The sequence below is a fragment of the Protopterus annectens genome, chromosome 2.part0 (genome assembly GCF_019279795.1).
Source record: "Protopterus annectens isolate FY-2018-M chromosome 2.part0, PAN1.0, whole genome shotgun sequence".
Lineage (NCBI taxonomy): Eukaryota > Metazoa > Chordata > Ceratodontiformes > Protopteridae > Protopterus > Protopterus annectens.
The window spans coordinates 900,610,989-900,637,747 of NC_056728.1; the positions used below are offsets into that span (position 1 = coordinate 900,610,989).

At 35.7% G+C, this 26,759-nt stretch overlaps 1 protein-coding gene and 1 long non-coding RNA gene across 8 annotated transcripts in view; one reads left to right on the forward strand and one right to left on the reverse strand.

Moving 5' to 3' along the window:
* The window catches only part of LOC122793288, a 216,267-nt gene that overhangs the window by 145,746 nt on the left and 43,762 nt on the right, over window positions 1-26,759 (reverse strand). The window contains exons 2-3 of the long non-coding RNA XR_006363458.1: window positions 16,225-16,274; window positions 15,190-15,406 (exon numbers count right to left, since the gene is read on the reverse strand). This is a non-coding gene — a long non-coding RNA (uncharacterized LOC122793288). The remainder of the gene's footprint in view (window positions 1-15,189; window positions 15,407-16,224; window positions 16,275-26,759) is intronic.
* Window positions 1-26,759, forward strand: part of LOC122793286 (A-agglutinin anchorage subunit-like) — a 1,003,124-nt gene that overhangs the window by 66,669 nt on the left and 909,696 nt on the right. The window lies entirely within an intron of this gene.

Genomic DNA, 26,759 nt, shown 5'->3' on the forward strand with positions numbered 1-26,759 from the left:
CACCTACGAACTCAATTTTAATTATATCTGTAATTGCTAACATTTCTGAATTTCTCTTCTCCTCAGTGAACCGCTCCTCTTTTGCCTTAATTATTTCCTACCTGTGTACTGTTACTTTATTTTGCTCTAGGTTGAGCTCTGTTTTAAATTTCACTCAACTGCATAAGTTATTGTGTCATTATTCTTGTATAGATAGTTACTGTTTTTATGTATTTAACATATTCTATAGTACTTCTTAATCTGTGTTTTGGTACATTATACATTAGTAAAAAAATACCAGCATTTTTAAGACAATAATATTATTCAGTGTTACAAGTTCTTATGTCAGTCTTACTTTATTATTTTTTTTGTACATCTTGTGGCACAGGTCATATCTGAAAAGGGTCTTTGACCCAGTGTACTTACCCAGTTAATAATGTATGTATGTATGTATGTATGTATGTATGTATGTGTACATGTATCTAATGTATGCATGTGTGTATGAACGACTAAATAGATAAATAAAATGTACAGCAGCTTAGACTACAACTGGAGCATCTAAGAAATAAGAAGTGGAAGAAAAGTGAAATGATTTTATTTTATTTCATTGGAAGAGTGAATGGAGCATTCTCAGACAGAAGAAAAGATGAGGTGTATGGGGATGGGGACATTGGAGAAGGGGACTGCATGAACATAATGAGTAATGAGAAAGTTAAAATAAAAGCAGTGCTGACTTAACCAGAATATTATAACTCTGCTCAAAGGGCCCGGTGAGCATTCTGGGCAATCACATATTCCAAAATATAAAGATAAATACGTTGTTTTCAATGATTTGGAATGTGCATATTGGGATGGTTCCTTATGGGGATTTGGACCTGTCTGTAACCAGTAGCACACTGACCAAGAGTAATGAAAACTGATATTAACTCCTATGCTAATGGGCAAGGATGTTCTTAGAAAGTTCAACTTCAAAGGGGGATATTGTGAGAACCTAGAGTCAGGTGACCAGATGAGGTCATTCTGCAAGCCATCTTGGATATTATAGTTTACAGGTAGTAATCTCTAAGTATTGAGTATTTTGTTTTGGGGAACCTGACTTGAAAGACTGCTTACATATTTCATTGTGCCTTGTTCTATCAAGTAACTTATTAAGGAATAATTTGTTGTAATAGAATCATCTGATGAAGTCCAGCTTTTGTGACGAAAACGTAATATTTGTGAATAGCGTTAATGTGTGGTGGATTATTTGTGCTTTTGCTACGCTTTTATGTGGTCTGAGTGATTCGTCTAATAAATTCCTGGTTCAATTTTTAAGTTTGGTTCCTGATTCAATGTCCTTTTCTGCTTATTAGTTGGATTGCACTTTTGTCTTGGTTTTTATTAAGGAATAATAATTCTCCTAGAATCAGTCAGGAATATAGTTAAGCTTAGTTTAGAGCTTTATTTTTTCTTTATTTGTATGAGACTCCCCATCAATGTTATTTTCAATGTTTCTTGTGATTTCAACTCTGTTGTTTACTGCAAACATATATTTGGTATTTTCTTGTTCTTTTGTTAATTATTTTTAAATATATTAAACATATTTTAACTTTTCATTGCGGCTGGTCCATTTTAGACAATATTTAAGCTTTGAGAGTATTTGCACATATCTATTTGGTGATAATTCTTGCTACATCTGAAAGCTTTGCTGTTTGGTCAACATTATCATTTGTATTAATATTAACTTCACTCAGCATAAGTGTATACCCTTTTAAGAGCATTATAGTAACTGACTGGTGGTAGTGAATCTATCTTATAGTCTGGGATAAGTTGGTAGGGCGGGTAATATATGCCAGCCTTTCTCAGGTAAGTGTGTGTGAAAGCTATTAGGGCAGGGACACGAAGCACTGGTGTGACAGTGCTAATGGGGAGCCTTACTGGGGACATGGGGAGAGGCATATAGAGAAACCCAGACCCAGGCTTAGTGTGTGTGCCCTTTAGCTGTTAAGGGAAATTGTGCTTGGTGCAGAGAGGTCTGCATCTGGAAATACAGAGTGCACCCATTTGTATTCCAATTTCACATCCTTCTCCAGTGTCAGTGGTGAGGAATCAGGCTCCTTGATTACTGGCACAGCATGGGGGCAACACAAGTACAATTTTAAGATTTTTTTAAAGATTTTAGTTCAGGGTACATAAAGTAAACATATTGTTTTTATTTACTAAAACTTACTGAGCTATCTGTATGTAGTAGACCTAACACTCAACATTCAACTAGTTTTATTCATTTTCCAGTTTAATTAATTTAGTTAGATTATTTGTTGTTTCATTTAAAATGTTGAGTTATTGCAGTTTTGATCAATATATTTCTTCTAGGTGATACATTGAAAGTTTGGCTGAGTGAAAAAATATTTTTAGCATTGCAGTTCTGCAGAATATGATTTTTTATTTTTTATTATGTTGGAGAGAGTGTGTTATTCCTAAGAGGTACAGAAGGTTTTATGTGGAGAAAATTTGTGAAAAATTGTTGCTGATTGGTAAAAGATTTCTTTCAACTTTTATCTGTTGAAGACATATAGTAGTTTGTCTCTGTAGAGCATTTTTACAAATTGTCATGGTGGGGTGCCCATTTTCAGAATAAAAATATGAATTAAAGAGTTGTAAAAACATTTAGCTCTGTAGGATTTCTTCACAGTATTTGAGCATTTAATTTTCAGTTTTTATACTATGTTTTACTTCACCACTTATTTAATAGAATGGAGCAGGATTTATTAAGCAGCTTGCAGTTTTGGTGTTGATATCTTGGCCAGGAGGTGTTCGAGTATTTAATCATAGCTAGAACTCCAACTAGCTAATGTATCGACTGGTTTCATATTAGTTAACTTGGATTTGCTTGTGTCATGACATAATGTATGATCAGTTATTCATTTCTTGCAACTTAACTTTTGTGAAATGATAGCCCATGCACTAAATTGTTAAGATAAATAGAGAGAGAGAGAGAGAGAGAGAGAGAGAGAGATAAATGGATATATGTATAGCTAGATAGCTAGCTAGATAGATAGGTAGATAAAACAGGATGATCTGGTGGTATAATGCCTGCTGTATAAATGCAGGTGAAATTACAGCATAACATACCACTACAATTAAGTGTATGTCATTTTACAGATAGAACCTGAAAGAGCTAAGGACTTCTGATTATTCATAAATTGAAGAAATATATTTAGTAATGTTTTCAACACCTAAAGAGATTAAATAACTTTAATTGATATAATTTATTTTTATAATCAGCATACGTGCTGAGTTACCAGCCCTGATGCACAACCTTCAATGAAGGCACGCCCATTCATGCATGCCTCCACACAGAAGGCGCTGTAGCTGAGAATCGAACGCGACAACGTCTTGCTGTGAGGTGACAACACTACTGCAGCACCACTACTGTGGGTAATTATTAGCCTTACTAATATCCAAAAATAATAAACCTAAAATTAGAGCTAAGACTTCATATTTTAAGCAGTTAAATACTAAGAATAAATCTTGTGTAATCAATCAGTAGCTATCAGTAACTAGCTTGAGTTTTTTCAGTCTTGCTGTATAAGGCAAGTATTTTTCCGTGGTAAGACTTCCTGAAAATAATATTTGAACTCTTTCAAGTTTTTTTTTAATAGAGGCAACTTTAAACATACACACTGAAATGTAATACTCTAGATGAGACTTAATTAAATTTGTATATAAGGTACTACCATTTATTGATGCCTAATTAAATTTATATATAAGGTACTACCGTATATTGATGCCTTGATGGTATTGTATAAAAAGTTGCTTATGATACCATAGCATTTCCTTATAATGTACCTAACATAAAACAAATTTAAAAGCACAATCTCCAAATATTTGACTCAATTAGAAAATGGTAATTGTTAATAGAATAAAAATAACTGAAGTGGCTATGATGAAATACTAAACATTTTTTATTTGCTATAAACAATGAAATGTCACAGAGGCAGTTTTAGTATTCTGAAGAACAGAAAACTACATACTGAAATCATTAGGACTGAAAAATGTTCTTAGGAGATATTCATACTTAGAAATATGTTAATTTACTACAAGTATATCTACTGTGGGAATAAACATTAAAGGTACAACCATTATATATATATCTTTATCTATCTATCTATCTATCTATATATATATATATATATATATATATATATATATAATTTAACTCACATTTTGATAAAAGTTTCCAATGAAATTAGGGAGATTAAAGTGCTGTCTTGCCCATTCGATTCTCAGTTAGAGCGTCTTCTGTGTGTCGACATGCGTGAATGGGCGTTCCTTCGTTGAAGGTTGTGCGTTAGGCCCGGCAAGCCAGCACGTTAAAATCTACTGCCAATCATTAGCAGACTGGAGTTCCGCGGTGGCGACCCCTAACCGGGAAAAGCCGAAAGAAACAATCATACATATATATATATATATATATATATATATATATATATATATATATATATATATATATATATATATATATATATGTTTTAAAAAAGCAACAGTCAAGCGAAGATTGTACTGCAATAACACTGAAATCAAGTGATATAAAACAATCTAAAAGCAATATGAGCAGAACATGTTCTAAAAATTGATGAATTATATTTTTATGTAGTGTTGACACTGACATATTCATTGAAAAGGGCCTATATTAGTTCATCAAAGTCTAATTACAGTGAACGGCTGTTCATTGAACTGAAATCTCCGAACAGCCTGGCTGCTCATCAAACATTCACATCAGTGAATATTTTTCCCAGGGAAGGAAATGACTTGGCCAACGTATGGAAATTTGCCCTTTTTCCCACTATAGTACAATCTTGGAGTTTGTATATATAAGTAAAGGGGTGTGGGGTATGGATTGCTGGGTTTGATGTACTGTGCTGTATACGTTGGTTGGTCTGTTGGCTAAGTCATTTCTATCCCTGGGAAAAACATTCACTGATGTAAACGTTCGATGAATGGCCATTCACTGATATCACTTCAATGGACAGATGTTCACTGTTTTTCTCTTCGGGCCTCTGCTGAAAATGGACATGCATCCAGTCGGACTATCCCAGTCAACAAATGTAAAATAAATAAAAAAAATAAATAAATTAGACTTCAACAAATTGATATAGACCCCATTAAGACAAGTGGTCCATGCATCAAGTTTAACTTCTTACGCAGAGAGAGACACTTGCAGATAAACGCTCCTTATCCAGGAATAAAATAAACAAAGTTAGATAGCAAGTGGATAGGAGCGAAGCTAGACAACAAACAAATATGGTTCAAATCCAACACAAAGCCCTTCAGAGTTCCAAATATTCCAAGTAATCCAAATAGAACCACCAAGTCCTGTGGTATATATGTTCACAAAGCCCTTCAGAGTTCCAAATATTCCAAGTAATCCAAATAGAACCACCAAGTCCTGTGGTATATATGTTCTTTATTCGACAGACAAGCTTGCTGAGTACAGCTCAGGTCAATTCAAAAAACAAAGTCAAGTCCCATAATATATAGGTAATCCAATTAAATTACAGCATGACTTACTGTAATTTAATTGGATTACCTATATATTATGGGACTTGACTTTGTTTTTTGAATTGACCTGAAGAAGCTGTACTCAGCGAAAGTGCTTGTCTGTCAAATAAAGAACATATATACCACAGGACTTGGTGGTTCTATTTGGATTACTTGGAATATTTGGAACTCTGAAGGGCTTTGTGAACATATATACCACAGGACTTGGTGGTTCTATTTGGATTACTTGGAATATTTGGAACTCTGAAGGGCTTTGTGTTGGATTTGAACCATATTTGTTTGTTGTCTAGCTTCGCTCCTATCCACTTGCTATCTAACTAAGTTTAACTTCTTAGTTTAAACTCTCTTGAAGTCTTCCATTTTTGGCCATAAACAGCCTACATCAACCAAAAAAAGTAAACACACATGCACACACACACACACACACACACACACACACACACTCATATATATGTATATGTATGTATATATATATATATATATATATATATATATATATATATGAACCTTTATGTCTAGTACAATTTTTACAGTGTCTGTATAAGTCAGCATAATTTTAACTCTTATAACATAGCTGTGTTAATAGATCCACTATGTTAGATTATGCATAAAAACAAGATAACATACTCGAATCAGCCCATGTATAGGTCGGTTAGAAACAGGCAACACTTTGACCTCTCAAAATTCCAGACAGAACTTAAATCCTACAACTGGGCACCCCTCAAGTTTCTCCCATTAGAGGAAGCTGTATTAGAGTTTAATACCCCATTTCTAACTGTACTTGAGTCTTACGCCCCAAAAAGACAAATTAGAATCAAAACTAATATAGCACCCTGGCTAACAAAGGAGTCTAAATCCCTAATTAAACTAAGAAACAAAACCTGGAGTATATGGCGTACAACCAAGTCCCCCCTCGATCGTATTAAATTTCAACAGCAAAGAAATCTGACCAAAAAATCTACAACCCTAGATAAAAAAAACTACTATTGCCAACTACAAAACAAACACCAAAACAACCCCCAAAAATTCTGGGCTAGTTTAAACAAACTACTCCACCCAGGTAAAAGCTCAACTCCTACCCCAGAAAAACTATCAGACAAAATCCCAGAGGAAGTTGCCAATTCCTTTAATAGCTTCTTCACGGACACAATACAATCTCTAGCCAATCAGCTATCTACTACTTCCCCACAGTTTACAGATAATACCCTAAAGTCCATACACACCTTTAAATTCCAACCTGTCCCCACTGCCTATATATGCTCACTGTTAAAGAAACTTAAACCAACTACTCTCTCCGGTGACCTCCTCCCAGCCGAATATTTACAAAAAGCTGCTGATGTCATAGCTTACCCCATCTCAATACTCATCAATCGTACCTTGAATGAAGCCAAAATCCCCTCAATATGGAAACTATCCTATGTAATCCCACTACATAAGGGAGGCACATCGACAGAACTGTCAAACTACAGGCCCATAGCCATATTGTCCCCCTTGGCCAAAATCATGGAGAAATGTGTGCACAAACAGCTCCTTTACTATCTCACCCAGAACAACCTACTCTCCAGTTCACAACATGGCTTTAGACCACACCATAGTACAACCACGGCTCTTCTCTCATTTACTGATACCATTAACCACAACCGGAATAATAAACAAATATCGTCAGCTCTCTTTCTGGACCTATCAAAGGCCTTTGATATGGTGAACCATCGACTACTTCACAATACCCTAAAAAATCTCCATTTAGACCACAAAACCCTAGAATGGTTTCAAGCCTATCTCTCAGAGAGGCAGCAAGCTGTACTCTGGAAGAACAGGCTCTCTAACCTCCTATCGAATACCATAGGGGTACCGCAAGGCTCCATATTGGGACCTCTCCTCTTTTCTATCTTCATAAATGACCTCTACAAAGCCATCCCAGATGCCACCTGTATTCAATATGCTGATGATTCGACATTAGTCTGTACCGACTCATCCCCAGTTAATTTATTATCAAAACACAATCATGCTTTACAGCAGTAGAAAACTGGTTACTGGGACGCCAACTTATTCTTAATCCAAACAAAACCAAACTGTTAATCTTTTACCCCACTCATAAAGTCATACTCACACCTTTTACAATTCAATCCAAAATGGGACAAACATCTCCCCAGACTCCTACACTAAGCTTCTGGGAGTTACCATTGACAATAAACTTAAATATGATATCCATATTAATCAAACAATTAAAACCATTAACAAAAACTTGGTTCGCTTCTATCGAATAAAATCCTTTCTTACCCCAATAGCAAAATGGCCACTGCCGCTCCCATCTCCTCTCTACCCTCTTATATGCTTCCCTATTTTTACTAATCTTAATATAACTGAATTAAACAAACTTACATGTTGCTATAATCATATTGCTAGATTTGCAACTGGCATGCCCTATAGAACCCATCATTGTACCAACCTACAAAACCTGGGTTGGATCGAATTCCCTAACCTTCTCCAGAAAAACCAGCTCATAGTAGCATTTAAAATTCTTAAACAATCTGACAAAACCCCTGCGCTGAAAAGCATAATCAAACCTTACAACAATCTCAATAGCTTACGCTCCTCAAACAAACTATTAGCTCAAACGGTAAAATCCAACAACTCAGGGGGTGATGCTCTCTTTGCCAATGCAATAGGAAAAATATGGAACTCCCTTCCACCTAGCCTCACCATCATTTCCTCCATCAAACTCTTCAAAAAGAGGCTACATCACCACCTCCAGATACACTGGCTCTGCCAATGTATAAGCCCAGTCTGACTCCACCTAATCAAGTTTTTTTTCTCCTCCTTACAGGTCTAACTATGTAACCACTATCTCTTCACACATCTGTTTTCCCTCTTATCCCCTGTTTCATGCAAATCTCTAATCTTTGCATACTACTCTAATACCCGTTATTACTATAAGAAGGGTCTATATAGAAGGAGAAAAAATTTTGTTATACTATATGGTTTTTTTGTATTTTTTTGTTTGTTTATTCTTGGAGGAATGAGTAGAAATATTGTAAAATGTCTCCTTTTTTTGTGTAACTACCTAAGGAGAACAAATTGTATTGTATTATATCAACATATTGTATACCTACTTGTTAATGTTGGAGCTTTTCTCCCCGGGCCTCCGCTGAAAATGGACATGTATCCAGTCGGACTTTCCCGGTCAACAAATGTAAAATAAAAATAAAATAAAATAAAATAAATAAATTCCCCATGTGGAAATCTTCACACTCATCACATTTAGCAACACAGGATACTCCATGGCTGTTACATTTGAAGTGATCTCTAACATCAGTCATACATATAGTATAGAATCAATGTATTTGAAATGCTTGCTGGAACTACAACTATATGGGCCTCATAGTTTCATGAATTCTCTGGGCACTAATTCCAGCATTTCATGTACCAAAATATTCTTCAGGTTACTAGACCTGAGATTAATAATTCGGGGAACCTCACCTATAATGTAATTCATTACTTATTCCCAACCAGAATATGCCAGTTTATACTGATGGCTTTTCTAATGCTATCAGAATCACAGCTGACAGGCATATTCATAGCACAAACAAAATCTGTGCTGGCTTCTTGACAAGAATAAGCCATTTAGATGTTTCAATAAAATGGATAGATATAAAACATGCTTACACACAATTCCTTCAAGGCTTATACTTGCAAAATGTTCATATTTATAATTTCTATCAATGAACATATCATATGAACCAAATTTTTTTCTTCAGAGATAAGCATGATATTAATTGTAATAAGACAAGAAAGTCAAACAAACTGACCAGTTATGCCATTGTTCTTTAGGTATTCAGGATGCCTGCAATAGGTGCAATGGGTATGCTGATAAGAAATAACAACATTACGTTTGCAAAAAACAAGAAAGGCAAACAAACCAAATAAATAAATGAGAAAAGTGGCAGGCAGAGTTCCAGGAGGCACAAATTGCAAGAGTGATGTTTAAAAACAAAAATGTAATGCAAAATAAGACAGAAATCAACAAATACGTGAGCACTTTCGTTAAACAAGTGTTAAATTCATCAGACACCATTAAAATATAAGACAGCCATATAAATACACATAAAATCAATCTGATTGGGTAAGAAAAAGGGGGCAGCTGAGTGATTACTAGAATAAAAAAAAAACATTAGTTAACCTCTTAATAGCTAAGTTAATTAGAACTGTTATATCTTAAAAACAAGTAAAGCTAAAATTATGATTGTACATGTATTACTGTTCACTTACATGTATCCATAAATAATTATAATTAAAAGTAAAGCTAAAAACAAATCAATTTAAAACCCTGTAGTAATTCATTACATGATACTAATATACTTTTTCAGGAAGAGGTACAAGTGAAAGTGCTTGTGCTAACAAATGTGCTTTAAGATATTTTATTCCTTTCCAGGGCTTTTAATTTTAATATAGGAGTGATGGATGTCCTATCATTAATTCCAGGCCATCTGTCTGCATGTAGTAGAATTTGCCACCTAAGCTCCTTTAGCTCCAATTGGGGTCTCCAAGGCTTCTTATCACTAATGTCTACATGGTCAATTGCCATAAATGTAAAATTGTGGCCAGTATTATCTTGAATGTGCCTTGCTAATGCGTTGTTAATATTGTTCTTTCTTATGGCATAATTGTGTTCATAGATCCTGGCACTAAATTTTCATTCTGTTTTGCCTATTAAAATGCTAGGCATTGATCACATGTGGCCATGTAGACAACTGCTTTGGAGTGGCAATTATATTTTCCTTTTACGTGAAAATCTATGCCATTCACTGTGAATTTAGTTCCTGTTTTTACCTTGTGGCACCAGTTACAAGACTCACATTTATACATCCCTACATGATCAGATGTAGTTTTGATGGATTCTTTCCTTAAAAGGTCTTTCAGGTTTAAACCTATCCTGTATGTAACTATTGGTCTTTCTCCTAAGTGTGCCCTGATGTCCAAGTCATTCATTAAGATGTCCCAGTTTTTGTGAAAGGTAGACATCAAGTGGTATGAATCAGAATTGAATGTGAGCACCATTGATCTAAAAAATTAGCTTTTGTTCGACTCAGATCTTACCTGCTCAACTTGAAGTGGACTATCATCTGGTGCATATTCTCCTACTATAGACTTAAAGTAAGTTACTCTTCTTTTTTCTATAAGTTCTTTCATGAGCTTGTTAAGCAAGTCTGCTGGATACTCTCTCCTTAAAAACATAGTTTTTAAGTTGTTGCACTCTAAAAGAAAATCATCTTCTCCAGAGATCATGTGGGCAACTCAAACTAATTGCCCTTTAACCATTGACCTCTTTTGCTGCTTGGGGTGGGAGCTGATGTAGTGCAAGAAAGTGTTTGAGTAGGTTTCTTTCTTATGAAGTCTGGTATCATACCTTTCATTATGTATGTCTTTGTACAAATGGACATTAATGTAATCCATATAGTCTGGATTAATAACCCAAGTGAACTGCAGAAACGTGGTGGTGTTCAGATATCTTAAAAATTCCTCCAGTTCAGCCAGTGATCCTTTCTTTATCAAATTGATATCATCTTGATACCTGTAATACAGTTTAACATTAGAATAATACTGAGACTGAAATACATAGTTCCTTTCCTAGTATGCCATTACCATGTTTGCAAATGCCCCACCACAAGCTGTTCCCATAGCCACTCTCATAGTTTTGATGAAGTATCTGTCATTAAAGGAGAAATAGTTATTTCTTAAAACAATTTCTAATAATTCCAGAATTAAATTAATTTTCTCCTGTTTAACCTTCTGTTGTAACAATAGGTCACCAACCCACTCAAGGGTGGTTCCTTGTGGAATGACAGTATACAAATCTTTTACATCTATTGTGACCATGATATCTTTCATGTTAAAACCAATTGTATTGACCTGTTTTAAAAAAGCCCAGGAGTCTTTGAAAATTTGATTGTCTTTTCCCAATAATTTCTTAAGCTCATTGTCAAGAAATTGGGCACAAGCAGTGGTAATGGAATATCTTCCATCCACTAAGGGCCTCATAGGTGGATCTGAGAGGCTCTTTTGGATTTTGGGAATGACAAAAAACACTGGGATTCTTGGGCTTATGATGTTTAAATAGTTATATAAGGAAAGGTCTATCCTTCTCTCTAAAAATATATCAGTGAGTTGACTGTAAATTTTCCTATATGAAGTATTTAACTCATTGAGAGACACCTCTGTGTAATTTACTGTGTCTAGAATGACCAACATCTTGGTGTTATATGTGGAAGAATCCATAATTACCAACCCTCCCCCTTTATCAGGTTTCCTAACCCTCACATCATGTTCTTGTACTAATGAACTATCACATTCACTTTGATTCATGTTGTAAAGTGTCTGAGCTGACCTGTGTTTACTCTTGTTCAGGTTATACAGATCCAATTCATATACTTTTTCATATGTTGCCAGTTTCGGATGTTAAGGGGGGTTGTAGGTAGAACTGATTTTAAAAATGCTGTCTTCACTAACATTAACCTGTGAAGAGGTACCATATAGTAAATTCAAGTTCAACTTCCTTAGGTAAAGTTTAAGATCTAACATAATATCTACAACATTGAATTTCCTAGTAGGTACAGAACTCATTCCCCTAGAAAGTACGTCAGCTGTAATTTCATTAATACATAAAGAAGAGTAGTATACACTGAAAAATCTTTCTGGTGGCTGAAAACCACTGTGTAAGTGCCTGCTCCCTGTTCAAACTCCACTGTTATTTGCATGCTTTCATTAATACAAGAGTCAGCAACATTAGCTTGATGGCCACAAAGGGTTGTTCTTTGGCCTGGCACCCTGAAAAACCTGGGGTTGAACCCCCCCACCCCCCAAGGTTGCTGCCTGTTGTTATAATGACTTTTATTCTTAATTCTTTCATTCCTCCTAAATTCTGGGTATTCTGTATCATAGTTTAAAGTCACATTGTCAGTTTCTTCAAACCTACATTCATTATTGTCTGTTACTTCAGAAGGATGTGATAATTGCTTTCTATTTTCCACTCATGGGTCTTTAAACTTCTTGTAGGAGCCAGGACGTTTAGGGTAGGCTGTACCATTAGCATAATCCTGAACATCCCTGTCCCGTTTGTTTAATTTACCAACTTTTAATTTGGCAATGTACTGATCTATACTTGTATAAATCCTGAAATGTTCAAATCTCATATTATTATATTCATGATCATCGTGAATAGCAGAGTCTAAAATTGCAAGGTCTTTGAATAACAGTTCTAATTCACTATTATTATGTTTAGTTAGAAGCTCTAAAAGATCTAGCCCACATTTGTCAAAAAGATTTAATAATTAATTGTACAAAACAGAGTCATGCTGCAAGCCAGTGGGGACACGCTTAAACCTTTGGGAACCACTTTTAATATTGTGCATTCCCTTAGGTAGGCATTTTCCAATTGATAATATTAGGTTTGCTCCTATATTCCTTCTTCAAGGACATTTCAATAACAAAAATGAAATCACATCACCTTTAGAAGAAAACACTAATAAATGGGTCTATTACAGGGACACTGCTCACTGTCACTTGCTCAGACTTCCAGTAGCCCAGTATCCCATTTCTACATAGCCCTCCAACACCTCATCCTATATACTATGTAGCCCTACCAGAACCTAAACCCTTACCCTAAAACTCCCACTCAGTTCCCAACTCGACTCCTCTGTCCTTTACCCTAAACATCTACTCTCCCTCCCTTTCCTAACCCTTATGCCCCTGATCACTACCTAAACTTAAAACTCCACCCCCACTTAAATTACCCAACTGTTCCCTAATCCTAAAACTCCCTTTCCCCTTCCTTAACCTATATTTCCAATGTCCTTACTAAATCTAAATTCCCTGATCACTCCCTAAAACTCCCTTTCTGCTCCCTAAGTATGAAGTTCCCTTCCCAGTCTCTAACCCTAAAATCCATCTAGCATTCCATCCTAAACCCTTCTGCTCCCTGCATATACCTGCTTGCCCAAACTCATATTCAAATTCAGATATGAGCAGCAGCAACAGTCTAGTTGAGCTAGAAGGTGCTTGAATCCCTGGCTTTGATGCAGTGGTTCTCAAGTACTTGGGATTTAAATATCTGTAGTGAACCCAGTAATAAATCAGTGACATTATTTGTGTTGCCAATAAACGTATCTAAATTCTAATCAAATTATTCCATAACTTAAAAATGTTATCAATAAATTCTTTATCTAAAAGATATTAGAAAAAAATTGATGTTAATCCAAAAAGGTGCATTCCTAATTTGCCAAGAAAAGGTTTCCTTCATAATGGCCTCCATATTCACATTTGAAATCTGTTTAAAACATTTTTCCAAAAGCATGAAAAAAGTCAAGTTTTCCATATCAATCTTCATGCATACTGGTCTACTAGTTCTATGTCTGTAGGTGGTACTCGATTATCTTTGTTAAGCTAGTTTAGAAGACGGTTACACTGTATTAATCTAACTGGACTATAAAATGCGTTATATTTGTAAAAATTCAACTAGACTGTAAAATGTGTTCTATTTGTATAATGTTATGAAGACTCCTGATTTATATGTACATTGTAATGATTGTATATGAAGCCACCTCTCGAACTTTTCTCCCTGGGCCGCTGAAAATGGACATGTATCCAGTCGGACTATCCCAGTGAACAAATATAAAATAAATAAAATAAATAAATAAATATTTTGCAATATAAACTTCTTCACGGTGCAAGGTAAGAAATTTCCCCCACTGTTCTAATTAGCTTCAGTACTCACAAAATTCCTTACTCTGTCTCCATTTTTAACATATGGAATACAGGTGCATGAAGACCAGCTTCTAGGTTTACTGTATATAAGTGGTCATCCATAACATCTAGATGTAAAAGTCAGTTTTCCATATCATAGGAGTGACTATACTATCCACTCATAAAGCTATTGTCAAAGGTTTGGAGTCGTCAGCGGAAAAAGTAAGCCTAAGTGACTCATTTTGTACTTTGGTATTCCAAAAATGCCCATATTGCAGAATTGTTGGCTTTTAAGGATTCATATGTTTTCTAATCCAGGTGCTCACTGAGTAACAGTTTAAATAAAATCTCATCTGTGGTTTTAAGAATTTATATATGTCACTGACAGAGCTCTCTTGATGTGAGAAAACATCATTCAACATGTTGAAAATACATTAATTGTATGTTTTAGCAGCCATTATAAACATTCCCCCGCCTTTATTGGCTTCTGTAACTCTAAATTGTTTCATGTTTCTTAGCCAAGCTGATACTTAAGTTCATCTTGGTTAAGATTACAAAAAATCTATTAAGTGACTAGTTGTATTACATGTTGTTCGAAAAAGGTTTAATGTATTTTGAAAGGGGGAAATGATAAGTATTGTTTTTTTTTTCATGCTGATCACTGATTTAACAGGACAACAAGAAGCATTTCATACACACACACACACACACACACACACACACACACACACACACACACACACGTAGACACACACAAACACACATGCATATAGATTAAACTTAAGTTTAGTTTTCTACTATATTTCTAGAATGGACTTTGTTATATTGACTCCCTAAAATGAGCAAATGTGAAGCCTATTTTATAAAGATTAATCTATTCTTTAGAAATTCATGTTCAGTCAAATTGGATGTAAAAGAATAATTTCTTACTTTTACCGCTGTCCATGTCTTTGATTCCACCTTGTCTTGTTGACTGGTCTGCCCTGTTTCCCCCCTGCATTTGTAACCTCTGATGGAAATCAGCTGTTTAGAGGTTTGGATTGCTGTTGTACAAATGCTCAAAATTCAACTCCAGACCTGTTTGAAGACTTGACTGTAGGCAGGCAGCCACCAAGAGCAACTTCCAAGGACCTTTAGTTACTTCTTGCTGAAATTAAAAAAAAAGAAATCAAAGGAGGGGGTTGATTGTAGATGCATTACCACATACTGACTATGTGTTCCCTTCTATCTGGTTAGGTGTATCACTTTGAAATGTCTTACCTTTTTCCATATTAGTGATCGTTCATGTCTATTTAAATGCTGGAACAGTAACAAGTGGGAATTTTCATATAAGAAAGTCTTCATATTTGGCAATGTCCATATTCAAATTTTCATTTTCACCTTGTAATGCCATTATAGCTAAATCATTGTGCTTACTGTGTTTATGCATGAGCTGAATGCTCATTTTATCATAAAAGCTGTATTAATTTTTGATACAGATCACTGTGTGTTTTAAATGTATTAGGAAACTTAGAAAATCTTAAACCTTTTGGAGATCTTTTCATCAAAAAAATCCCTTTAATTTTGATAAAACAATTATGTTAAAAAGAAAGTGCCTAGTTGGAAACATTAGGAAAAAAACCCTATGGGAAGATAACAGGGGAAGTTTTGAAAGCTGAATTAAATATATATTAATAAATTCCTGAGTACTATTATCTTGAAATTATTTCAAAACAAGCTGTAATAACAAGAATATGCATTATTTAGTTTTGATGATGATGCACAAAAAGACTCTTTCACAAACTAAACAGCAGCAATTATAAGCATTAACTGAAATATAGTATTGACTGTCCCTATTCATAAACATGCTTGTTGAATAGAGTTTTAATATTCTGTAAACAAGAGCTGAATGAGTGCACTGTTATCCAGTTGCCATTCCTTTCTTTAAAGAATCAAGTCACCAAAGCAAGAAAAAATGTACTTTACCCAGTATCAGGTGTCCTCATGTCCTCACAGTGATTGCATTTCATGTCCACCTAAAGAAACAATAATTATCAGATGAGAATTGTGAATATTTGTAATGGTTGCACAAAAAATAAATAAATAAATAAATAAAAACAGGACAGCAAATCAGTCTTTTATGGAAATGTAATAGATCAGAATCAATATTTACAACATATATAAATCTGCTGCATAGAAAAAATGATATAATAATGATAATATTAATAAAATAAAAATGATAATGTAATTGTGCATTCCACAGGATAGAAGTAGGCAAACTGTTATTGGGGACAACACATAACACCTTACACTGATGATAAAGTTATATTTTATGTCAACATTGCATATGCTGCTACCCAAAGATATAGGGAATATAAAAATGGCATAACATAAAAAGTGACAATTTGAGATTCAGAGGGAAGGGGACAAAGACAAAGAGAGAGCGAGAGAGAAAAAGAGAGAAAGAAGCATGTCATCAATATGTACACAATGGAGTGCAAACATTAAGCAAAAATTTAGCATTCAGCAAAGCATACCCTACAGTTATACAATCTAAAGAAACAGTAGTCTTGCATTCCATGGAAAGCAAAGAGGTCATTGCACACACTTTGCTAACTAACCTGACTGATAAGTTATTGAAAGCAAATTACTTTAATATGGCATATAGAAGTGTTTGAACAGAAAGAAGTGCTGAACACATGAAGTACCACATTGTAATCTTGAAAAAAAAGAAAACAAATCTGTAGTTAAACATTATATCACCAAGCATCACAGAGAGATGAGGATCATCAAAAGTAATGTCATCACCATGCATTGACAGCTTTAATAGAATTATTAAAAAGAAGCCTTGCATTCACAAATATACTAACAGCAAGACAGCACAACCCTGGGGATAAAGAAATACATCCTTTCTAAAGTTCCTTGATCTTACTGAAATAAATGTTATTTTATCAAGCAAACATTGGAGTCTATTTAAAAAGATTGTTTATTTCTGCTTTACTAAATCATGGTATGATATTTATTGTATATCACCCAAACAACTAAACTGATTTGCAGTAGCCATCATCATGTTACAATTCTGCATGTGTCCTTTCATTCTTAAATGCCATTCCAAATGCACAATGCATGTTTGACAGTTTTGCATATACCCTGTGATCAGCAGCATATATGTACATGGTCATATATAGCATAATCTGTGAATCAAGTGATAACTGTACCACTGGTCACTGTATGTTACACATTAACTGCCTGTGTGTAGTATGTTATATAAATACATTCCAGTACCATTTCAGTCTTAACTATAATGGCTCCAGGGGCTTTCTGGCTCATACATAAAACCACCTATAACCACTTTACCATAAACATTCTAGTCAGGGAGGCCAAATCCTCCTTGTGATTTAGGTAACATGAAACAGTTCTTACCAATTCTTGGGTGTTTACCTCCCCACAAGAAATTCAGAAAAGAGCTATGGAATTTTTCATTAATCAGGATGACAGGCTATTAGGCAAATATCTAAGCAAAACAAAGCACATTAAGTTGGACCCACATTTTGATGACTTGTATTTTATTGAAAAAGAAGAGAGAGCAAGAGACGAGTCTTAGCAAAGTTTCCTTAACCTTATGCATGCACAGCATGAGATATTTTTCCTACTAAGCCCTCATAAGGGAACGGCATATGTACTCCCAAGTACTTACACTGTTGTACCATCATGACAACCAGTGAGTGGCACTCCTGTATCTTGCAAGGGTCTTATATCTCAAGGTAAATGACAGAGACTTAATCACATTAATGCCAGTGTATGCTGTTAAGACAAGATACTCCACTATAGGCCACACATTATGTAATGGGTTAGCAACCCACAAGGCACATTCATCTGTGAACCAGCTAGTAAAAAGTGTTTCTAAGCTACTAAAAGTTAATTTATAGTGCCAAAATTCCAATTCTAAACTCTTTTCAACAACCTACATTGCCAGCATGATGATTAAATGATTCAAACACTACTGCATTTGCAAAAACTCACACCATGGGATTTGTGTACAGCAGCTTATTTCACACAATGAATTCCTGAAGGATGACATCCTCTTCAAGAGCAAATCATATTAACTTCCAAGATATGGAATCAAAGGCTACAGAGAACTCAACTAACAAGACAAATGCATCTTTCTTGACATAGATAGTTTGTATAGTAAACCAGAATATGACCACATCTGAGCTAATCACCCTCCCTTTGATGAACCTCTGGTAGTTAAAACCTATTATCAAAGGCAGCAACAAGAGTGTGGCAAAGATTTTAATATCTGTCTGCAACAATGAAGTATGGAGAAAGTTACCAGGATCCATTGCATGCATATCTGGCTTAAGGAACATAAGCACTCTAGCTCTCAGGATATCGTCTGGGAACCACTTTTTCCTCATAGTGTGCTTGAACAGCTCTCACAATGGATTGATCAATTCCAATTTAAAACATTGAAAGAATTCTATAGTAATCCTATTCTCCCCAGGGGCTTTCCCTGACACAAGAGAGCCTATTGCTGCAAGAACTTATTTTCTGGAAATGGGGTATCTTAACTTCACCTCCATCAAATGAGATATTTTTAGGAGAGCATTGTTGCTGAAATTCTTATTTAGCACATCCTTACTAACCTCTGTTGCCTTCTCTATAAGGTATGCGAATCTGGGTTATCTTTCTCGAATCCAAAGATTTTTGGCCTAAACTATCCCTGAGAACTATTTTCAAAGTACCCTTACATCTATTCCTGCATTTTAGTGCAAACAATTTAGGGGATGTAATACCTCATTACAAATTAAACATTCTGACTCTCTGCAGTTTTAACTGATTACTAGCATAAACAACCTGTTTATATCCCCTTCGGAACAACTGTATCTCCAGAAATAACAAAGCTTTGCTCTGTACTACTTTTCCATTCCCTCTCCTGCTCTTCAATAATTTGTAACTTAACACACTTTTCCTCTAGGACTTTCAAACATGGTGTGGCCACAAAACCTTATCCAAGATGCACACAAACCTTTCTGAGATTGATTCAAGTATAGCCTACTTTTCCGTTCTCTGCATAGGCCCTCTCCCTAAAAGCAGCTATTCTTATGCACCAAATCCACAAAAACCTGATTTGTTTTCAGTTTCAGCAACAATGGGTCTAACTTCCAATGGAACTTGTGGATGGATTAGAACCTCTTGTGCTACTGCTATAATTGATCAATTAATTAACCATAAGTCTAGTCAATTTGCCACCCACCTCCCCCTGGTACTAGAATATGTGAAATCCTTAGCAAAACAGTCAGCCACCACATATTGATAAAATATAACTCTGCAATCACACTTTTGGGTAGCTGTGTAGACCTAGGCAGTCAACCTGACCCTGGGGGTATATTATCCATTCGTGGTTTGAAAGCTACATTAAAATCCATCCCCCTCAAGTAACATGGTGGCATGCTTGGAAGCATTTGAGGCCAACACCTGTTGAAATTGTTTTAAATGGTTTGTATCATCCTCAGAGTCCCCATAGTAATTTCCTAATAACTTACCCCCATGTAATGAGAGATAAGAGTACCATCTACTTTGTTTATCTCTCCTTTAGCATCCATCCTAGAGAGTTCCTGAAGAAGTTGGTAACCTCCCTTTTTGCTGACTAGATTTATGACTCAAAACAATTTCATTAGCATTTGGCTAAAAGTTTCATATTAGATTTTAGTTTAGTTTCATGCAAAAGATTGAAATGAGACTTCAAGAATGCCTTCGTCTTCCAAGATATGGACATGTTTTTGACATTCCAGCATGTTCTTGATAAAATCAAGTTGTGGCCTTGGTTGAAACTAGCTAGTTGTGATCCCCTTAAAGCATCATTACTGTCCTGTGTATCCTGATGTTTATTTAGGCTAAAGTATGCTACAGTGGCTTATTAAATGGGGTTGCCAAAGTAGGCTAGATAGAAGTGCAGAGAGATAGTAACCAGATGGAAACTTAAAAGTAATTTAGTGAGTGATAGTCATGTTAATCCTAGAGATGGCTCTCCCATCCAGCCTGAACTGCTTCCCACAGCGGCTACAACTGTCAACATCTACAAACTATAGAAAAGCATAGACTTATGTACAGTACATTCTACTTGGCATGCCAGTGAAGCAATTAAAAAAACATTTCACAAGTAACACAGCTTTCCCACCCCTCCATAACAGAGTAAGAAACACTGCTGGAAACAGCTGTCAATGGCAATAGGCTTAAGATCATCAACAGAGATAATGAGTAAACACAGCTCCATTCATAGTGAAGTGTTCATCCCAGTCTGGATCATTTCATCCCAACTAGGATGTTTTCCTAAGACTTCTCTAGCATATCCAACTGCTCCAGCTGTATCTCAGGAGCAGAGACATGTCCCTCATCCTTTTGCTTTTCCTATGGGTCCATCTTATTATTTGCCAAAGGCATGAAGCAGTTAGATATCTCCATCTTAGAAGGGGATAAGGCTGCTCATGTTGTCCCCTTGAATACTACTCATCCTTACCACGTTTTTTTGCACCAGAGACTTGGCTGGAGAGCCACTGACCAATCTTTCCATCTTTTTCAGCTGCAAAGCAGACTTTGGGGAATTCCTCACCACTTCAGTATATTCCATGTTTTTTTCCTGCCATTTGCTGCTGTTGCAGGAAACTCTCCACTTCAAGTGGTTTCAAGAAAGTGGCTTGAATGTTGACCTTAATCAGTACAAGTGTAGCAGGGTATCTCAGCTGGACTTGGAAACCCAGCTCCCATTGCCTACACAAATATGGAGCTAAGATTTTCTTTTCCAGTATAAGGAGGAGCTTCAGTCAGGTGCTGCCCTTACCATGTAGTCTGCAATCTTAAAATTGTTATGCAGTCTTCTTGCTGCCAGCAAAATATTTTCCTTGTCATTGTAGTCTAGACATTTGAATATAAAATGTCTTGGGCCATTATTGTGAGCCTTGCATAAATAAATTCTATGCATATGTTCAATCACTGGGGGAAATCTCATGTTAAGAGTTTTTGCCAGCTCCCTTGAAATGATCTGTACTGGCTCAGACCCTTCTATTTTTTCTGGTAACCCAATCAAACTAATATTGTTCAATCAAGTATAATTTTATAGGTAAAAAAGCAATGTCTTTCAGCTTAGGGGTCACCACAGGGGAACTCCAGTCCGCTCATGATTGGCAGTGGATTTTTACAGTGCAGAGTTGGCAGCCTGATGCCCAACTTTCAAGGAAGGTACACCCATTCATGCACGCACCTACCTGTATGTCTTTAAACATCACTTGACCATGGGGAGGACATGCAGACTCCACACAGAAGGTGCTCCAGCCGAGAATCGAATGGGAGAACCTCTTGCTGTGAGGCAACAATGCTAACCGCTGCACCACCACAGCTTTAATGTTTGTGCCTGGAGCTGTTGCAAATCCTTGGCCTGCTTAGTGGAGACCCCAGTGTGTTCCAACAACTCAGTCTTTTGTCCCCAAAAGACTTCCTGATTTGAGTGAAGGTGCTGCTTATGACTGGCTGTAATAATCACTATGTGATGGATATCAGCAGCTGCATTATTCATAATATTAGAGACAATTTTGATCAAAGCCATTAATGCAAAAACTTTTTCTGTTACAGCAAGCTTGTCTGTCTGACAGGAACAGTTAACTCTATAAGAATGTAGAAGAGATTGGAACCCCACTGGTACAAACATTCATATCTGGTTGCTTTATATTTATGTTGTCTACTGCTTTACATAGCACATATTATTTCTAAACTATGAATATCTCTTGGTAACCTGACACTTTCAGTCGGGATGTATGACTGACCAGACTTAGATGTTTGACTCCATGTGCACACTTGTGCACGTCTTCTGACATAATGTCATTTTTACAAATCAGACTAAATACATTTCATAATATTTTACTAATATTGTGCATCTTTGAATGACTTCTGTAGTGCTGAATGAAACTCATTTGCATTTTTCTTTAATTATGCTAATTATTGACTAATTGTCACATGATGAGAAAAGTGTATATAAAGCTTGAATGGTTGGACTTTGTTTGCTGTAATGAAGAAGCCTTTAGAAGTAAAATCATTTGTTTGCTCTCTTGTGAAACAGTATATAAAGGTCTGATAAATTTGGGCACATCTACATAGTGCATTATTCCATATGTCTAGAGACTTTTGGCTTGTTAGAGATAGATTGAAGACATGTTGTATATATGGTGCAATCTGGGCTGCATTCGATCTACTGACATATACCTGGCTATAAAATTGGTGAAATATTTAGGTTTTATCTCAGGAATGGCACATTTGTTATAACTGTTTTGGATTTTCATGACTGCAGTGGCCTAACCACATCTATATTCCATGAATCTTTGTGCCAGAATTTTCCTAGGCATTAAGTACTTTGTCAAAAAGTAAGCCTGTTCACCCACAAAACTGAAATATATATAATTGTTTATTGACTTCAATCCTCAGTGATTTGCTAGAAAACTACAAATTTTCTGAGGAAAAGACCAACAATATGAGGCAAAAATCTGGACATTCTGTGAAAATCTGGACAGTTGAAAGGTATGGATGTGACATCTTTATAGCCCTACCCCTCTTATACAGCATCTATAAATAAGCAATTTGACCCATACTGGACCCTGACCTGCTTTACTCCAGAATGGCTGCCTGATCCCAAACCAGTCTTAAGAATAATTCTACATGAAAAGTTATTTTCTTAGCCCAGAAATGAGTTGTCTTTTCCTTAAGAAGTCCATTACCCTCTACCTCTTTAACATCAGGGAATCCAAGCATAAGTGGGGTTGATGCTTAGTCAGTCAAGTCCCCCTAACTCTATCACCACCTCATTATAATCCAACAAGACCAAGGGCAGAACTGCTATTGCACTTCTCTAGGGTCACTGCACTAATCAAATAGCAATTGTTATGCCTCACCACACCAGGAGTGAGAACAATATGAGTATAGTTGCTTGATTCAAGATCAAATAGGTGCCAGGGGTCTGCTGTTCAAAAGAGGTACTGCAACTCTTTAACCAAAGAACTATGACAAGGTAATCTATTATGATAAGAAAGTGTCTTCCACCCAGATCATCAGCCAAAATGAAAAGTACAAGTTTATTCTTGTGGCTCCATCTCATTGTTCCTGTTTAATAGGGTGCCACTAGTGGAATTAATTGTGGTCAGGCACCACTTCCTCACCCTAACCAAGCTCTCCTTCAACTTCTAACATCCTAAAGAAAACCTCATCAGAGTAATTAGCACTCACTTTGAAATAGGCACAGTTTAGATGGAATCCCAGTCCTTCCAGAGATTTAGTAACTCTGCTAGTCCCACATTTACCAGCTTACTTTCTTCTACTAATGTTACATCAGCTTTTGTTTGTTTAAGCATGTCTAAATCAATTTTCTAACTAAGACAGGCACTAAAGCCCTTTGTATTACAAGTTGAAAATTTCAGAGCCACATTGTTAGAGCTGGAAGACACAAGATAACCTCCATTGTACAAAGAAGAACACTTTAATCCCTTTCCCACTAGCACCAGCATCAGTTTGTAGAGGGAGAAGGCTGAAAAGTTCACATTTTGTAAGTGCTGATGCCCTGGGAGCAGGAATACAGAACACTCAATTTTTGAAGAGGACAGAAAGGATAAAAGTTATCCCAGAAACCATGATGTCTAACTATTAATGTCAGGAAGTCAAAAAGGAATAAGGGAATTACCTGGTGGGTTTAAAAATGTGTACACTAAATTAATTTCACGAAGATAAAATGAGTAATGTTGCTGTAATGCATACTCATATGACTTGAATATGTTTAGAAAGCTGCATTATGATCAGTACATATATATTAGTTAAAGGCCAGTTGTGCAACTAAAGCAATTTAGTCATGTTTTTATGTATGAAAAAGAAAAGTGACTATCAAAAATAATAACTTTCCAGCTAAAACTTTTAATACAAATATTTAGGGTTCTGGTCTTAGGAAAATACAAGGTAATGACTTTCACATGGGGAAATTAATGAAAATCTTAATACCACATATACATAAGGTACAACATAACACACTAGTTTAGAATTATATTCAGTGCATATATGGCTCCATTCCATCATAGATAAATAGTATTGGCCATCACTATTTAAGTTTCAGTCACTAGCCAAACCCATGACATACTGATTTAAATCTGGGTATAACATGTACCAATTAACTCGCTTATCTAGAAAGAGAAGTAAATTATGAAACCAAGTCATAGTGGCCTATTGAGATCCTAAAATGCTACAGCATAGTCAGTATGCATATGAGAATATAGGAATAAAAGTAAACAGGCTGATCAGATTTACAAAGACAATGTAGAGGACACAAGTGTTTATATTATGTCAGTAATATAACTGAACTATGTAAAGTACTATTACAGGCAGGATATCATGAGGCATGTCCAAGTTTGTTATGACAAGCATTCCCGGAAAAGAGAGAAAATGTGCTAAGACTCCACAGAGGAGCTCTGACCATTGGTAATGGCTTCTATTGTTCAAATGGCTAGGTGTGGCTAGACTTAAAAAGGCCCCTTGGGTGAATAGCCTAGTATTCAACTATGATACTATGATACTGTCATACTAGGAAGCACTGCTTCCTTTTCATTAGCTTACCCTTTTAGTTCTAGTTCCTTCATGTGGGGTCTGGTGTTTAAAGTTCCATTTCATCTACTTAATCAGGCAGATCCCTGTATTCTGATACAGTTGACAATCTGAGTGCCCCCACTGAATAACAGCCTGTGCCAGACTTTCTGCAAATCCCTCAGCATATCTGAAACAGAGAGAATCCCACTGATTCCACAAGGTCCCTTACTGCTTAGGGGAGAATGAGAGAGGAAAACAGACTTCACATTTCTAACTTTAGAGAATCTATGCTTATATATAGAAATAATGTTGCATTTATTAAACAGACATCTTTGCAACACAAAATGCTAGGAGTCAAAATAAAAATATTACCAAAAGGAATACTTTCACAGAGTGTTATCACATATGCATAATAATGGGATGATATTTTTGTTTCAGGAAAAATAAATATGTTAAAATGCCATCAACATGAATGGTTGTAAGCAGAAATGAAATGGCAGCTGATTTGAACTCATATTGTTATTATTATCGAAGAATTTAAATTAGTTAAAAACACAAAGAGGCAGAGAATTTTAAGTAATAATGAAAAACAGTCATAGACTGTATATGCTTAATATCGGGTACTAGTTAGTATTAGCAGTTAGTTACATTAGTTAAACATGGCAGTAATACACACATACATAAAAGCATTCCCTGTGAGCAGAATGAAGAACATGAATCAATACGGTTTTCTGTAGAAATAAGGATAACTGAGAGAAGCAGCACAACACAGGTGGGAAGGGAGATCATAAAGATTTTATTTGTCACCAGGTAGGCCCATTGGACATTTCGCTTTCCAGGGGTAACTAAGGAGCATTGTCTTGTTAAGTGACTTAATCATGGTCACAGAGTAGGCAAAGGAGAATGAGGGACTCAAGCCACATACTACAAGAACTAAAGCTCACAGCCTTAACCACGGTACTGTCTTCCAGAAAGACAATATGCTACCTGCCAGACAGACCATATGCATCATTTAACCAAGAATCAGTACAACCAGGATTAGAACCTATGCCAATTAAGACAGTGCCTACAGAGAAATAATTAGCACTCCTCACATGAATTCCTCATTAACCACATTGTTTAAAACTGAAGTATGAACTAGGTACTTAAATTTTTAGTAATGTGATTATTCATCGTGATAAGTGTCACACAAAAGAAACTGCATCTGTGCTATATATTCATGAAAATGTTAGCAGAAATAACCAAGAAGAATTGAAATAAATAAAACGAGCAAATGCATGTGGGAAGTAGTTAATGATAATTGTTAGCAATGATGAATAGTGACTAAGACATATAAGTGATTTATATGAAAGGTAAGACATAAGTTACAGAATAAGCAAGATGTCTACAAGTGACGTTCAGCATATAACAACACATGTGACTGATCACAGCACACAGGAGATGCCGGACATATACAGGCAGACTACCAAAATGACCACATCCTAATCCATAAGTAATTGAAAAATAAATATATGCTAGAAGAGCATGACTTAATCATAAAAATTTACCTCACCCTAAAAAAATTATATATCAGTAATGCTCTAACTTCTTTCACTTTAGATAACCCATTCTGTATGAAATCAATAAAGGCGTGGTTTTGCACAGAAATACACTATAAACAATATTATGTTATTAATGACCGGAATTTCTCAACCTCCTTCTAAAAGCTTAATATTTATTACAGTTGGTCTGTATCCAAGAATGTGCAACAAGATATAAATTTCCGTAACAGATAAGGTCTTAGCCAAATAAGGCCCTAGAGTACGTCATAACTTAGTGTAAAATAGATTTGTTGCTAATCAGACAAAGAATACCAGGAGTCAAACGATAGGACAGCAAACATAAACTTCTCTTCAGACATAAATTACTCA